The sequence below is a fragment of the Mandrillus leucophaeus genome, unplaced genomic scaffold, assembly GCF_000951045.1.
Source record: "Mandrillus leucophaeus isolate KB7577 unplaced genomic scaffold, Mleu.le_1.0 Scaffold76, whole genome shotgun sequence".
Classification (NCBI taxonomy): Eukaryota; Metazoa; Chordata; class Mammalia; order Primates; family Cercopithecidae; genus Mandrillus; species Mandrillus leucophaeus.
This window is the reverse complement of record NW_012108252.1, coordinates 5297781-5316437: the sequence shown is the minus strand read 5'-3', so window position 1 is coordinate 5316437 and position 18657 is coordinate 5297781. Positions and strand designations below refer to the sequence as shown.

Here is an 18657-nt window from a genome sequence, read left to right as displayed (position 1 = left end):
ATTTAATCATCTAATTTTGGACTAGATTGCTTGCAATTTTTCATAATTATAAATAATGCTACAATAAACATCCTTGTACAAAAATCTTTATTTACATCTCTGATTATTCCCTCAATATAAAATTCTGAAAAGTGGAATTATGATTCCAATGGCAAGAACTAGTTTCAAGCTTTTGATTTATACTGTCTGATTGTCCACCAGACAGGCATCAGAAAGGGGGTACCAATTCTACTAACAGCTGTGTTGAATCTTTTCAACTACATTCTTGCTCCATAAGGTAATACGGTTACAACATTTTGCCAGTTCAGTGGGTGAAAGTGGTATCTTGTGTTTGATTTAATGTGATCATTCTTTGTGAATCATCTGTTTGTGTCTTTTGCCACTTTTTCTTTTGGCCCATTTTTCTTTCTGTTATTTTTAAGCACGACTTGCCCGTAAAAATGTCCTATGTGCTGCAATCAAGTTGTCCTTTCAACTTTATTTCTTCTATTTCTTGTGCACAGAATTTTTAAATGTTAAGTAGTCAAATTACATATATAATTATACATGCATATAGCATTAAATTTCACAATGTTTCCCTCTCTTCTTTTTGTACATTGAAAAGACATTTATTTACTCTCTGACTCTCAAAAGTAAGTCTCTACCCCTCAAGGCTAGACACTATATTCACCATGGCTTGTCCTTTCCTTTAGCACAGTGTCTGGCATAACACAGGAATCATTAAATGTTTATTGAATGAAAGAACACATGAACAAACAAATGACCACCACTGCCACAAGAGCATTTGTACCAGCCTTCCCACTCTGCATTTCCTGTGCCGTTTTTGAATGGATATACCAATGTGGCAGGAGTGAGAGGCAGGGAGGGGAGATGGCAGGGTAAAGCATTTTGGATGTGTGCCAATTTTTGATGTCTGCCTCAAAAATTAGCACCCAGCTGGGTGCGATGGCTCACGCCTGTAATCCCAACACTTTGTGAGACTGAGGCTGGTGGATCACGTGAGTTCAGGGGTTCAAGACCAGCCTGGCCAATATGCCAAAACTCCATCTCTACTAAAAATACAAAATATTAGCCAGGCATGGTGGCTTGTGCCTTTAACCCCAGCTACTAAAGAGGCTGGGGCACAAGAATTGCTTGAACCCAAGAGGCGGAGGTTGCAGCAAGCTGAGATTGCGCCATTGCACTCCAGGTCTGGGCGACAAGAATGAAACTCCGTCTCAAAAAAAGAAAAAGAGTAAAAAAGTAGCACACATGCAGGTGAAGGATAAGGCCCCTGGGGGCTGTTATACATCCTGGTCTCATCAAATGGACAGTGAGAGATGTATGAAATGTCTTCAACCATGTCTCAGCTGCAAAGTGGTTTTTTATGTAGTCATGATCTCTGTTCTATGAGGCAGAGACAACGTGTAGTCTCATGTTTCAGGACTGTGCATTGACACTACTTTCTGTGTTGAAGCCCTAAATCCAGTATGTTTGATTCTTAATGTAATCTACAATTCACAGCAGATGTGTGTGTATAATTTGTAACCAAAGGCCAACAGCGCTAATAATGGTGCAATGTCTATGTGGCCACAGGTATGAAGGAGGCAGGAAATGTATCATAATTAAACCAGTAAAATGAATGGTAATTAAATTCAGATTAAGAAAAAGCACATTCATTTAAATGAAGATACATGGCAATTTGTGACCATTTTAAAAGGGCCAGCTGGAAGTTGCAATGCCATTATCTATAAGGGAAGTGTTTACTAAGAAAATTAACAGAATTCCAGAGAGAATTCTTAAGATATAGATAATGAGATAGTTTTTTTGCAACCTCTAGGGACTTCAAAAACATATTTTTTCATTTAGAGTATTGACATGCTAATTTTTAAAATATAATTTATTCCTGAGGGCAGGGGAAAAGATTTCTGATAAATGACATTATCCTAAACTGAAGTTATTTGATACTACTAATGCTTTTTTACCACTGTTGAAATAATATAATACATAATTTATTTACATAGTAGAATATTTAAAAGGTAGAAAAAGTATATAGTGCAAAATACACTCTATCTCTTTCTTCTAATTTCGTAGACCCAAATTGGCTTCCCCTCTGCAACAAGCAAACACTGTTATGCAGAGATATTCTATGAATATTCAACTATATTTGTAAATTGCCCTTTATTTTAACATAAATGGTAGTATATTATTCATATTAATCTGTAACTTGCTTTTTTCACTCTATTTTGAGACTTCCATGTCAGTATATAGAGAATAGTTGCTTCTCTCTTTTTAATGTCTAGGTGGTACTCCATTATATGGAATACTGTAATTTATTTAACCAGGACCCTGTTGATGAATGTCTTAGGTGAGATTCTCTAAAAGCACAGCCTAAGGGGGAGACTCTCACGCAAGCGATTTATCAAGAAATGCTTTCAAGAGAATTTTATAAAGAAACCAGAGAGAAAAGATAGGCTGGGGAAGAAGCTAAGCAAAGATGTGGTTTTAGTCAAGTCAAACCTTAGTCTGATCCCATGGGGAGCACTGGAGCGTGCATAGCGCCGGGCAAAGGTGTTGAGTTTTTATACCACAATACACAACAGACATTGGCTTTGTATATTGCCAGTATACAAAGAAATGGACATCTGGGTAACCTCCCAGCTACTTCCATGTCAGGAAGGTCCTGGTCAGTTGAGGGTAATTCTCTGGAGAAGGGTGAGCTCTGAGCCATCAGCAGCCAACACTCACAGGGGCGGGACGCAGATGCACTGGCCCAGGGAAGGGGATGCAGGTGGAACACCACATTGGATATTCGGTCCTTTCCAATTTTGTAAGGACAAGCAATGCTGATATCCTTGTAGATACATGCCTTTGTATATGTGTGCCAGCACATTGAGTGATCAATGACTGGAAGCAAAATAACCAGGTCAAAAGCTATAAGCTTTAAAATTCTGATAGATACTGCCAAATTGCTCTCCAATTTACACTCTGACCCAAAACATATGAGTTTCTGTCTCCTCACACCCTTGCTGAAAACATATGCTACTAAATTTTTTAATCTTTGTCAATCTGATAGATAGAAAATGGCATCTTGTTGCAACTTTAATTCACATTTCTCTTACTATGAGAAGTTCTGAATATTTTTCAATATGTTTAAAAGCTATTTTTATTTCCGTTTCGATTAACTGATTGTGTCCTTTGCCCGTTTTTAAAATTTGGCTACTGGGTTTTTTTTTCCTTGCTGAAACATGAGTGCTCTTGACATCAATGACATTAGCCCTTCTTTGTCACAAATATTCACAGTTTTTTTTCAAAGTAATTTTCTATGTATATGCGATAGTTGTATGTATTTTGGGGGTACATTTGATATTTTGATACATTTATACAATGTGTAATGATCAAATCAGGATAACTGGGATTCTATTACTTGAAATATTTATCTGTTCTTTGTGTTGGAAACATTGCAATTCTTCTCTGACAGTTATTTGGAAATATACAATAAATTATTGTGAACTATATTCTCCCTGTTTTATCAAACACTAGAACTTATTCCTTCTAACTGTATGTTTGTACCCCTTAACCAACCTCTCTTCATCACTCCCACCCTTATCAACCTCTGGTAACCACTGTTCTACTCTCTACCTCCACGAGATCTACATTTTCAGCTCCCACATATGAGTGAGAACCTGCAATATTTGTCTTTCTGTGCCTGGCTCATTTCACTTTAAATAATGACCTCCAGTTCTATGCATGTTGTTGAAAATTACAGTATTTCATTCTTTTTTATATGGAATAATATTCCATTGTGTACATATAACACATTTTCTTTACTCCTTCATTCATTGATGGACGTGTAGGAAGACCTGAATAGACATTACTCAAAAGAAGACATACAAATGGCCAACAGGTATATGAAAAATGTTAAACAACACTAATCATCAGGGAAACTCAAATCAAAACCACAGTAAGATACCCTCTCACCCCAGTTAAAATGACTATTATCAAAAAGACAAAAAAATGACAATGCTGGTGAGAATCCAGAGAAAGGAGCATACTCATATATTTGTTGGTGGGAATGTAAAGTAGTACAGCCACTATAGAAAACAGTATGGAGGTTTCTCAAAAAACTAAAAATAGAACTGCCACATGACCCAGCAATCCCACTGCTGGGAATACATCCAAAAGAAAGGAAATTAGTTATAGAAGAGACACCTTCATCCCCATGATTTTGCAGCTACTATTCACCATAGCCAAAGTGACTTTTGACTTTACTTATGGTATTTTATAAGACAATTTAAAACATTTTAATAGTCAAGTGTTATTCTTTTTAATGGTATTTCAATTTTGTGTCATGCTTCCAAAGCCTCCAAGATTACAAAAAAAATTCGATTATTTTTGTCTTGAAATTTATGGCTTTATTGTTTACATTTAAATATTTGATCTAGCTGGAGTTTATTGCAGTATAAGGATTAAAGTAGGAATCCAACTTTTTATAATACTTTTTTTTCCAGATGACATCTCACTTGTCCTAATGCCATGCATTAATTAAGTCATCATTTCTTCACTAAAATGAAATGGTGTCTTTGGGATAGAGTAAGTTCCTGTAAGTATTTAGGTGTATTTCTAGACTCCCTTTCTTTTTCATTGATCTATTCATTGTCTAAGTCTGATTCTGTACTACACAGTTTGAATTGCAGCAGTTATAAACTTGAACACATGGAGGGCTAGTCACCACTGACTATTGGTCTTCTTTTTCAGAATCTTTCTTTCTACCCTGGCAGATTTACTTTCCTGAGACACCTGAGAAAACTTTAGTATTTCTTTTGGCATTATTTTAACTTTGTAGATTAATTTAATATGAATAGACAGCTGATAATATTGAGTATTCCTTTCCAAGAAATACACATTTGTTTAAACTTTTGTATCTCTTCATAGTGTTTTGAAGATTTCTTCATTTAGATCTTAAACATTTTTGTTAAGTGTATCACTAGATTTTCTTTAATGTTGCTAATGTAAATGGGATCATTTTCCATCATATTTTATAGTGGTTATTGCTTATATTTCCCATCTTATTCTATGAATAAATATTGATAAATGAAGTGGGTTAGTATTTTCTTGAATTCTGAATTTAAGAAGTAATTGTGTATGACACATAAAAATTATTTTTCTTAATAACTGATTTTTTTAGGTAAATATGTACATGATGTACATTTTCACGTTTTCTGTTCTAACCAAAGAGGAAAAGTTTTAAAGTATTCATCTGAGCCCTATGGTCTAGCCTGTACATAACTTCTAGTATATACATTTTCTTGATGTTTTGAGAAAAGTTCATGAATTCATTCACTCATTTATTTAGTCATTCAGGAACTGGGAATACTGGAGTAAACAAAACAGTCAAGCTCCTGCCCTCACGGAGTATACATTCCAGTTGTACGGTGGGGAACGGGGAGATTGGGGGAACAGAAAACAAGCCAAGTAAAGAAATAAGTCTATAATATCATATCCTATGGTGGTAAGTGATGTGGAACGAATAAAGGAAATCTGTTGTGGTAAAGAACACACTACTCGGTACTGGCAGAATGCATATTCATTTCAAGTATACATGAAATATTTACGAAGATACTACAGTCTAGTCCATAAAACATATATCAATAAGTTTAAGGACTGAAATTTTACCACAATGGAATTTAACTAGAAATCGATGTTAGAAGAATATCTGAAAAAGACCCAAATATTTAAAAATTAAACAACATATTTCTAAATAATGCATGAACAAAAAAAAAATCACAAAGAAATTTGGAAAATCTTTAAAACTGAATGAAAATGATAACACAGTGTGTTACAATTATGAGAGGCAGCTAAACTAATGACTAGAGAGAATTTATAGCATAGAATATCAGTATTAGAGAAGATAAGTTTAAAATAAATTATGTAATCTTCCACCTTGTGGGACCAGAATTAAAAAGTAAATTAAATCTAATGTAAGTGGAAGAAAAGAAGTAATAAGGATAAGATCAGAAATTGGTAAAATAAAAAACCAAGAAAAAGAATAAAGCAAATCAATTACAGTTCTTTGAAAAAGGCAACAAAATTGATAAAACACTAGGTAGACTGATCAGAAAAGAGCAGACAAATTACCAACATTAGCAGTGAAAGAAGGAAAACTGCTCAGAGATCCTACAGACAGAATAATGAGAGAATTGTAAGAAAACTTTGTGACAACAAATTTGACAATGATTAAATTGCCTATTTTTTAAAAGATATAAACCACTAAAACGCACTCAAGAAATAAATAAATAACCTGTATAGGCCTATATCTATTAAATAAATTGAGTTCAGCATTGAAAACATTCTCACAAAGAAATACCAAGCCCAAAAGATTTCTCTAGGTAATTTCTACTAAGCATTTACAGGAGTGCAATGCCAATTCTACACAAATCTTCCAGAAAACAGAACGAAAGCGAACACTTTCAAGTTCATTTTATAAAGCCACCATTACCTTGTTAGCGAAAGAAAGAAGAAAAAGAAAGGTAGGAAAGGAAGGAGGGAAAAGAGAGACGGAGGGAGGGAGGGAGGAGGGGAGGAAGGGAAAGAAATCACAGATCAATATTCCTTCTGCACATAGATCCAAAACTTTTAAATTTTTTAAAAAATCAAATAAACCAAGATACAAAAAGCATAATACATCATGACCAAGTGAGGTTCATCCCCAAAGGCAAAGTTCATTTAACATTTTCAAATTAATTTATTAATGTAATTCACCATATTAACATATTTTAAAAGGAAAACCATATGGTAATACCAACAGGTGCAGAAAAACCATTTGACAAAATTAAATATCCATTCATTAAAATAACCCTCAGCAAACTAAGAGTTGAAGGAAACTACAATTTCATAAAGGGCATGTATAAACAATCTATAGCTACATGATACCTAACGGTGAAAAACTAAATGCTTTCTCCTAAGATCAGGAACAAGCCAAATATGCTTGCTCTCACCACTGCCATTTACCATTTTAATGGAAGTTTAATAATAATACAAAGTAAAGAAGTAAAAGATAGATATAAGAAAAGAATAATTAAAACTATTTTTCAATGATGACATGATTGTATAGAAAATCCTATGGTATGTAAAAGAAAAACCTTATTAGAACTAATAAATGAGTTTAGCAAGGTCTCAAGATACAAAGTCAAAATGCAAAACTCAATTGTATATCTATATAGCGCCAACTATGATACTATATGAAAATAATTGGAAATTGAAATTTACAATAAAATTTTTAAACTATGAAATAGTCATTTTGCACAACTTTATGAATATAGTAAAAACCATTGACATATACTTTATGGGGATAAATTTTATGATATGTGAAATATATCTCAATTTTAAAATTTTATTAAATACTTAGAGATATATTTAACTAAATTATGCCAAACCTGCACATTAAAATGATTAAAAAGCATTACTGAAGCAAATTAATGAACACCAAGAGGGATATACATATATATATATATGTGTGTGTGTGTGTGTGTGTGTGTGTGTGTGTGTGTGTGTATAATCTTTCTGGATTGGAAAATTGATACTAAGATGTTAATTCTCCCCTAGAAATGCCACTTCTCGCTATGGGCAGTATTTGAATACAAGTATGGGTGGGGTGGGGGCAGGCTTACTGTAATATGACAGGTTACTTCCAACATCTAAGAGTCTTGTGAGGAGAGTTTGGGGGAAACTAAATTTAGTCTTTTTGATTCCTAACTTCCAAAAGACGGAATGAAGACCATAGACTAGAAATTATGGGGAGAGAAAGGTCAAATTTGATATAAGAGTTTTCTAATTTTTAGCAGCATCTACAAAGAACACCATTGTCCTTAGCATTTGGGAGCATCCCATTCCTAGACCTGTTCAAATACACGTAGGAAGACCAAAATTTGAAATGCTAGAGACAGCATTCCTAAATTTGGTGGGAAATTAGACTGTCTTTCTAAGTAAGGTCCCTTCTATCTCTCAAAGATCCAAGAGGCTATGTTGTAAACAAACATAGGTAGAATATTCAAAGAGGAAAGAAAAAGACAGGAAGGAAGTTTTCTACTTTACTATTAAATCAGATACTGATTCTCACTCCATACCAGCTATTGTGCTGACAGATCACAGTTCGCTGCAGGATATATGAAATTGTGTGTGTACACGTGTGTGTGTGTGTGTGTGTGTGTGTGTGTGTATAAAATTCAAAGTAATGCAACATTGGTACTTCTCAGAGATCGAAGCACTTTTGAAAGAGAACATTTGCAAATCTTATATTGTGGTTATGTTTTAGCCTCCTCTGATTTAGTGCCAATAGCAAATTCTTCCACTACCCCTTCAACTTCCCCCCTTCCGTTTCTTTCAAGATTTTCCAGGCTTCTTTACAGGGCACTAAAAATCCATTTTTACAGCTTTTGTTCTGAAACATATACATCCATTCCTCATGCTGAGAAGTGACCAGTGTGCATATGCTGAAGTTAGGAGACATATCACAGACAAGCAGAATTGCTGTCACAGAACATAAAACATGCAAAACTGAGATCTTATTTCATCTTTAAAGATATAAGATGTGATCCTAACTTAATAACCAGTTCCCATGGGTATCGGGTGCACATAAAGGGAGAGAGTCTTTATAATTTATATACTTGTAAGCTATACCAATTCAGCTTTACTTAGTTCTTCAAAACATTTAATCCCAAGTCTCCATGCACCCTAGGTTAATTTTATCTTTGAATTCAGTTTGAAGAGGGAAAAATCATAAATGTGGATACAAGATCAATTACAATTGTGTATCTATTACAAATTATGAACATTAGGCAATCTTCCTGATTGCAGAGTATTAAGCTACAACTACAGCAAAATAGAAGACCATTTCAAAATTATAAAGAGTTTTAAAGCCAACTATATTTTTTGGGATTGAGAGACATAAATTTGGAGCAGAAAACAGATGGGCCTTTGGAGGAAGGAAAGAAAGAGACAGAGAGAGACAGAGAAACAGAGAATTCTCAACCTCCCTTTTTAGCCAACATCCTGAAAAGAAAAAGATTTATTCCTCTAACTTCATAATTATCAAGATATATTTACCTACAGCTGATTTCTTTCAAGATCTATACCAACTATTAGAACTTTTCAAAGTGTATATTTCTAAATTGTGAACTAAACTACAAGTATTATCTTGTATACAAACCAAGGCAAGATGCTGTGCTGGTGAACAGTGGCTGGTATGGGGAACAGCCTCCTGAGGATGGGAATGGGACAGCCCTGCTGACCCACTGATCCCCTCTGGCAGGGGGAAAACCACTCCATGGATAAGCACGGCCTTAGGCGTTAGTCCTGATTGTTTAAGAGGAAAAACAACAACAACAACAACTCTTCCCCATTCTTGATGTCTCTTTCTGTATGGAAGAATCTCTATCTCCATGACATTCCTAGCCTTGTTCCACTCCCAGTTTACTCCTCCCCTGGGAGTCATTCAGTTGGGTGGTGAACTTGGTGGCATAAATTTAACGTGCATAATCCTGCCTCTTCCTCTCAGAAGTGGGCCAGACCATAGAGAACATGAAGTTTACCCAGCTCCTCCAGAGACAGGCTCTTCCCCACAGCAGGGTCCAGTGTGGCCTGAGACTAGAAAGACAGGTCCTCCCCAGGCTGGGATTTACAACCTCATGTGAGTCTCGCACTGGGCTCATCTTAGCCTTTATTAACCATGAAGATTATACTTTCGTTTTCCACCTATTGATTCTTTTGTTCTATTTCTCAATGTGTTCAGAACTCAGGCAAGTAACAAGTAATGGAGTGCTATTTATTGTGTTCTCTTAGAAATATATATCATACCCGTCTCACATTGGGATCTCAGCAAGGCTTTAAAGAAGGTATGTTTTTGGCCGGGAGCGGTGGCTCACACCTGTAATCCCAGCAGTTTGGGAGGCCGAGGCGGGTGGATCACCTGAGGTCAGGAGTTTGAGACCAGCTTGACCAACTTGGTGAAATCCAGTCTCTACTAAAAACACAAACATTAGTCGGGCATGGTGGGCACCTGTAATCCCAACCACTCAGGAGGCTGAGGCAGGAGAATCACTTGAACCTGGTAGGCGGAGGTTGCAGTAAGCCGAGACTGCACCATTGCACTCCAGCCTGGGCGACAGAGCAAGACTCCGTCTAAAAAAAAAAAAAAGAAGGTATTGTTCCATTTTACAGATGAAAAATTGAAGATCAGAAGTTATTAAAAGACCCAGAGTCAACCACTAAGAACCACTTAGTTCTTCTTATTACCACTAGCCCTCTTATGGGAATGTGATCCTTCAGAGCCTACCTCCACCCTGAAAAAAAAAAAAAACAGTAATCCTCCTACTGACTGATGGTGGGGAAGTATGGAAGAACTGCGGGATCTTTCCCAGATGATGATAACAACTGGAGCCTCAAACTCACATAACCGATTATTGCAGAAAAATACATTTGGCATCAAAAAGGTTACAACGGAAGTTGCCTCTCCTTTGAGAGTTTCAACCTTTTATTATCTTCTCTGCAGGGCCTAATTTCTTGGCAGGCTGATGAATTGGACCATTGTGTACTTTTTAGAAGCAAGCATTTATTTGCCTTTCATTCAACCTATAATTATTTATTAGCATCTACTTTCCATAAAGTATATCTCTGCTCATACTACAAGCTTAATCTTGCTGCCCCTTTTCAGGGAGGTCAAAATTAAATATCTTCTTAAAACTGGAGGTCTGATGGCCCCATCATAATTCAAGTGGAGCTTAAATGTCTATTCTTGGGTTTTATTTGCAGCCAAGCAGACATCCAACCTGGTGTTTCCAAATATGGGCCTGAGCAGCTCTTTCAAACCCTTTGCAGGGCTATTCTGAAGGATCAGGCTGCTGTCTTGGTCCTTGCACTCAAGTCCTTGACAATAACTTCCTAAGACACTGGACCTCAAGATAGAGCAAGGCTCTGAATGCCACCCTATGGGCACTCCATCATCTAGTTCAATGCTTCTCAAAGTTGGTTCACAGACCAGTACGGGCTTACAAATGATTTATTGTTCATCTGCAATAGGATACATACAGAAATCAAGAACGCAGGCATACCTTATTGTATTGTGCTTCCCAAATATTACATTTTTCACAAATTGAAGGTTTGCAGCAACACTGCGATGAGTAAGTCTATCAGCACCATTCTTCCAAGAGCTTGTGCACACTTCGTGTCTCTATGTCGCATTTTGGTCATTCTTGCAATATTTCAACTTTTTCATCATTATTATTTTCTGTTATGGTGATCTGTGATCCGTGATCTTTGATATTACCATTGTAATTGTTTTGGTGTGCTACAAACCACTCACATATAAGATGGCGAACTTAATGAATGCTGTGTGTTGTCTGATTGTTCCACTGACCAACCATTCCTTTGTCTCTATCCCTCTCCTTAAGCCTCTCTATTTCCTGAGATACAGCAATTTTGAAATCAGGCCAACTAATAACCCTACAATAGTCTCTAGGTGTTCAAGTGAAAGGAAGAGTCACAACATCCCTCATTTTGAATCAAAAGCTAGAAATGACTAAGTTTAGTGACAAAGGCATGTTGAAAGCCAAGATAGACTGAAAACTAGGCCTCTTTTGCCAGTTAGCCAAGTTGTGAATGCAAAGGAAAACGCTCTTGAAGGAAATTAAAAGTGCTACTCCAGTGAATGCATGAATAATAAGAAAGTGAAGCAGTCTTATTGCTGATATCAAGAAAGATTTAGTGGTCAAACCAGCCACAACATTTCCTTTAGCCAAAGCCTAATCAAGATCAAGGTAACTCTCTTCAATTCTATGAAGGTCGAGAAAGGTGAGAAAGTTGCAGGAAAAAAGTTGGAAGCTAGCAGAGGTTCATTCATGAGGTTTGAGGAAAGAAGCAGTCTCCATAACATAAAAGTGCAAGACAAAGCAGCAAGTGCTCTTGTAGAAGCTTCAGCAAGTTATCCAGACAATCTAGCTAAGATAATGAATGAAGGTGGCTACACTAAACAACAGATTTTCACTATAAGGACAAAACAGCCTTCTAATGGAACAACAGGTCATCTAGCACTTTCACAGCTAGAGAGGAGAAGTCAATGCATGACTTCAACATTTCAACGGACAGGCTGACTCTCTTTTGGGGGGCTAATGTAGCTGGTGACTTTAAACTGAGGCTAATGCTCATTGACTATCCTCCAAATCCTAGAGCCTTTAAGAATGGTTTTAGGTCTAACATTTAAAGTCCCTAATCCATCTTGAATTAAATTTTGTATAAGGTGTAAGGAAGGGATCCAGTTTCAGCTTTCTACTTACGGCTAACTAGTGTAACAAACCTGCACGTTGTACACATGTACCCTAGAACATAAAGTATATAAAAAAAGAATTACGCTAATCTACTCTGCCTGTGTTCTATAAATGGAACAACAAAGCCTGGATGACAGCACATCTGCTGTCTACAGCATGGTTTACTGAATATTTTAAGTCCACTGTTAAGATCTACTGCTGAAAAGATTCCTGTCAAAATATTAATGTTCCTTGACAATGCACCTGGTCACCCAAGACTTTGATGGAGATGTACAAGGAGATTGATGTTGTTTTCATGCCTCCTAACACAACGTCCATTCTGCAGTCCATGGATCAAAGAGTAATTTCAACTTTCAAGTCTTATTGTTTAAGAAATACATTTTGTAAGGCTACAACTGTCATAGATAATGATTCCTTTGATGGATCTGGTCAAAGTAAATTGAAAACCTTCTGGAAAGGATTACCCATTCTGGATGCCATTAAAACATTCATGATTCATGGGAAGAGGTCAAAATATCAACGCTAATGGGAGTTTGGAAGAGGTTGATTCCAAGCCTCATAAATGACTTTGAGAAGTTCAAGAGGAACTTCCTTTAGTGGAGGAAGTAACTGCAGATGTGGTGGAAATAGCAAGAGAACTCAAATTATAAGTGAAGGCTGAAGATATAACTAAATTGCTGCAATCTCATTATCAAGCTTGAATGGACAAGGAGTTGCTTCTTACAAATAAGCAAAGAAATTGGTTCCTTGGAATCTACTCCTGGTGAAAATGCTGTGAGCATTGTTGAAATCACAGAAAGGATTTAGAATATTACACAAACTTAGTTTACAAGGCGGTAGCAGGGTTTGAGAAGATTGACTCCAATTGTGGAAAAAAAATTTACTATGTGTAAAATGCTATCAAACAGCATTGCATGCTACAGAGAAATCTTTCATGAAAGGAAGAGTCCATCAGTGAAGCAAACATCACTGTTGTCTTATTTTAAGAAATTGCCACAGCCCCCCCAACGTTTAGCAACCACCACCCTCATCAGTCAGTAGCCATCAGTATCAAGGCAAGACCCTACCACCAAAAAAAGTAATAATTCACTGAGGGTTCAAGTAATTGTCCACATTTTTTAGCAATAAAGTATCTTTTTAAATTAATATGTGTGTGTGTATATATATACACATATATATGTAAATATATATGACAGAATTTTATTGCACACCTAAAAGGCTATATAGTCTTTAGAGTATAGTGTAGTTACAGTATAGTATACTATAACTACTTTAGTATAGTATAGTTATAGTATAATGTAAACATAAATTTTACATGCACTGGGAAACCAAAAAAACTTGTGTGACTTGCTTTATTGCAATAGTCACTTTATTGTGGTGGTCTAGAACTTAACCTACAATATCTCTGATGTATAACTGTACATATTTAAAAAGTTTTAAAGCAAGTATAAAATCAGCTTTTCCAAGGTTAATTTACATAAAATGAAATTCATATATTTTAAGTGTCCAGTTCAATGACATACACAGTATGTGTATAAACATACACAGCCATGGGATTTCCACTACAGTCAAGACACAGAACATTTCTACCACCACAAAATACTCCTTCTGTCCCTTTGCACTCCGTTCCTATGACCACCCCTTAGACCCAGGTAATCACTAATCTGTTTTTTTATCGCTATAATTTTGCATTGTCTAGAATTGCACATAAATGGATCATATAGACTGTAATCTTTGAAATCTGGTTTCTCTACTTAGTATAATCCTTTGAGATTCATTCATGTTTTGTGTGTATCAGTAATTTATTTCTTTTTGTGGCTCAGTCACATTTTATTGTATGGATGTACCATAATTTGCTTATCTACTCACCTGCTGATGGACATTTTGATCATTTCCAGTTTAGGATTCTAAAGAATGAAGCTGAACAATTCTTTGTATGCTTATATGTTTTCATTTCTCTTAGGTAAATACCCATAATGGAATTGCTAGTTCATATAGTAAGTATATGCTTACCCTTTTTTCAGCAATTTGACAAAATGATTTATGTCTGTTTAATGTAATAATCAAAAAGTTAGAGGTTTTGTTTTGTGTGTGTTTTAAATTTTATTTTTTAAGTAATTCATTTATGAGGAGTACTGGTCGGGTATTTGGTAGAATTTGTGTAATTCACTTTTTATTGTATTTTACTAACATTGGCTGTGATGGATTAGAAATTTTCTTAAAGTTGGTAATTCACCTCGGATAGAAAAACTCTGCTCTAGGTGACAGCTCCTATTTCCTTGCCTGCCCCCTGCAGTTTCTCAGATTAGAAACTCCAATGAGGTGTGTTACCTGAACCATAACTGAGCCCTTCTCCCTGTGCTCACTGAGTCTGTTCTATTGAAAACACTCTGATTCAGAGGAGTCTAGAGTGGGACCCGGGCATTAGCACATTAGAAACTCCACAGGTGGTTCCAATGCATAGCCAGAGATGAGTACCACTGCCCTAGATGCTGCAGGAAGACAGTTTCTCAAGGAAGGTTCATCAGGGCCAAGGGCACGTTGGGGCCATGAGTACCCACTGGTAGAAAAGAGGGCAGATCTCATGTATCAGAAAGGACTACCTTCCTACACAGAGTTTGCCACACCACAAGCAGCAGCATATACTCCATTCATCAGGCTAGGAAATGCTTATGAATCCCCTTTCTACAAGCAAAGAAGCAAGCAAAAGAGGCTGGTGACATTATAATAATATCAGCTCACATTATTAAACATTTGGTGTGTTCCAGGACCCAAGCTAAGCACTAATACACATTGTCTCATTGTGAGATATATATTATCCCATTATCTCATTTTTTTCAACTGTCAAATGGGGATCATTATCAGTTATAATATAACCAATATATAATATACTGCATATTATACATTACAATGTATAATTAACATACATTATCATAACCAATAATGATCCCCATTTTATAGTTGAAAAACCTGAGTCACAGAGCAGTAATCTAACCTACCAGCATCATAGCTCCAGTCATTGTAGGAGCAAGAACATGAACATGAGTCAGCTCCCCTCAGTGCTCACACATGTGGCCTCTACATTGCCCAGTCCTCAGTGGGGCCCAAGGAAAATGGCTTATGAAGCATATTTGATTCCTAGGGCTGCTGTAACTAATCACCACACATCAGGTGACTTAAAACAGCAAAGATGTATTCCCTACAATGCTGAAAGCCGAAGTCTGAAATATGGGTGTCAGCAGGTTTGGCCCTTTTGGAGGTTATGAGGAAGAATCTATTCCTGCCTTCTCTCCTTGCTTCTGGTGGAAGTTAGCAATCCTTTCTCTCCTTTGGCTTGTAGCAGGAGAACTCCAATCTCTGCCTCCATTTCCACATGACCTTCTCTTATGTGTCTCAAATCTCCCTCTGTGCTTCTCTTGTAAGGATATCTGACATTGGATTAAATCAAGAATGATCTCATCTCAAGATCTATATTAATCCATTCTTGCAATGCTATAAAGACATAACTGAAATTGGGTAATTTATAAAGAAAAGAGGTTTAATTGGCTCATGGTTCTGTAGGCTGTACAGGGAGCTTAGTGGCATCTGCTCAGCTTCTGGGGAGGCCTCAGGAAACTTACAATCATGTTGCAAGGTGAAGAAAGAGCAGACACTTCACATGGTGAAAGCAGGAGCAAGAAGGGAGGGTAGGTGCCACACTTTTAAACAACCAGATCTCAAAAGAACTCACTCACTAACATGAGAACAGCACCAAGGACACGGTGCTAAACCATTCATGAGAAATCCACCCTCATGATCCAATCACCTCCTACCAGGTCCTACCTCCAGTATTGGGGATTACAATAATTACCTTTGCAAAGACTCTTTTTCCAAATAATGTCATGTTCACAGGTTTCAGGGATTAGGACATAAGTATGTTTTGTGGAGGGCCACTATTCAACCCACTGCAAGAAGGACATTCAGAAATAAAGGCGAGAAGTAAAGGAGAGGAAAGGATGCTTCATCAATGACGTTATCTCTCCACTTGGTGCAAAATACAAAATGGCACTTGGCCAGAAAGTTCTGGAAACCTGACGGGGAAAAATGTTATCGTGCAACATAAGGTACTCAAAAATAATAATAATAATAATAAAAGATCAAGTGCCCAAAAAACTACTCAGTGTGGAGCAAATGTGTGGGCCTGAGTCCTATCCCAGGTCTAGTAGTAAGGCATCAAATGGCCTTGGTTAAGTCCTTTCTCTCTGGGCCTCGGAATCTTAATTGCAAAATAAGGCAATTTGATGAGAGAGCTTTTAAGCCCTTTCTACTCAAATATCGCATGACTTTACATATTCAAAAGCCAAATATGTACATAAACAGATGATTCTAGGAGAAACATATTTTCAGTAGAAGATGCAACTGTATGATTACCTAGTGCATTATGTACACGGCAATATTTTTCCTTGAGTGAATGAAGCAAAGTGATCCAGAAACATCAAAACAGCATATATTCTGAGAAGCAGTTCCATTTATACCATTCTTATGGCTAACACTCTGGTCATTAGAGTTTACAAATTATGTTTTGAGCTACATTAAGCTGCCAGCCTTCATTATCAATCCAGGCAGTTCTCATTAGGATAAACAGAGGCACAGCATGGATGGTGGTTCCTTAATTGTCTTGACTGGTCCGAGAGAATACAGTTGGATCAAATTACTACATGTTACTAATCCTCTTAAACTTTTGATTTGGGAAAATTACCAGGAACCACTACTATGATGCTTAACCATTGAGTTCAACAGCAAAGCAGATTAGCATTATTGAGTTGGTAACAGATGGCATTTAAATACTTCTGTTCCTGTGAAAAATCCAGTCACCTGAATGCTTTGAGCAACACTTACATTAGGGATGGGGAGAGGGGTGCTGATTAAACTTAATCTGAAAACATCAAAATTCATTATGGTCTTCTCAGAGGCTCCTACAAAATCATTATCATCTGGTGTACAGTGATTTGGAATGAGATATAGAATTGGCATGTGGTTTGAAGGAAGCAGTGATATTTTTGAACTATCTATATAATAAGTCTAAAATATTTAGCTCTTCAGTTCAAATTTCAGCCTATCTATTCAGCTTTCTCTGAAAAACCCATTGTAAAAATGAATACTCTATCCTGCCCTAGTGTCTTTTGTCATGCTAATCCCCCAGCCTGCCCTTGTTTACCTTGTCTCATAATTAGGCATATGCAAGTCTTTCCACCCTACTGGATTGTATGTTATCTGTAGGCAGGAACTATATCATTTTCATCCTTAGTGCAATGCCTGCCATGGCTTACTACACGGAAACCCTCAACAACATTTGAATTGCACCGTTGAATTGGAATAATGTATACCTGTAAGCTTATTGTGAGTATTAAATGATATTATATCTCTGACTTATAATAAATGACCAGTGGTAGCTATTGAACAGAATTTTGTCAGAAATTCATGAGAGCTCTCTCTTTCCTATCTAACAGGATATTAAAAAGCCGAACTAATGATGTGGGGGCAGTCAATGTGTCCTCAATGAGCTCATAGACCAGTGGAAGAAAAAGACACGTAGATGGATAATTACAGTGCAAAGCAATGTTTTTGTTAATTTCTTCAATAGATATTTATTGAGAGAAGACTGTGCAAAAAGCTGTGCTAATCACTAAACTGGAACTCATTTAATGTTATTGGTTTGAAATATAATTAACTGTCAGATAACTGTACATTGAAAAATAAACCTTTCCATTTTCCTTATACTTACCTTTTCTTCTATTTTCATTATTGTCTAACCCTAGGATCTTTACCTGGGATGGAGTCCAGGGGAATCTATGAACTTGGATAGGAAAAAATTACATATTTACTTTCATTAATCTCAAACAGAAATTTAGCATTTCTCTCAATTGCAATTGTAGATAACAAACCTCAGAAGGATTAGCAGTACCTGTGACCTTGTCACCAACACAAATCACATATACTTTCATATTATATTATACTTTTTGTAGATATGTTAAAATAACTATTACACATACCACAACTTTTAAATCAGTTATTCTATTTGCTGTTTGGCTTATATTTAGTTAGTGAATAAAAAATACATGCCTTACAATAGCACAGATTTGTTTTTAAAATGTTTTAATGACTAATTTTCAATATAATTGCTTCTTTAAAAAAATCGTAATCCTAGATATTTTATAGGATTCAAGGAGTCCATAGGCTTCACCAAACTGCCAAAAAGATCCATGGCACAGAAAAAGTTTATGAACTATTATGCCCTGAGAGTAGTATCCTCAATTATTAACACACATTTAAGATCTTTCTTTGAGCTAATGTCCAAAGACAGAGCTGAGCTTTGGGT

At 36.3% G+C, this 18657-nt stretch overlaps 1 protein-coding gene across 3 annotated transcripts in view; it reads right to left on the bottom strand.

The window, feature by feature from the left end:
* PALM2 (paralemmin 2) overlaps window positions 1-18657 on the bottom strand; it is a 322636-nt gene that overhangs the window by 257934 nt on the left and 46045 nt on the right. The window lies entirely within an intron of this gene.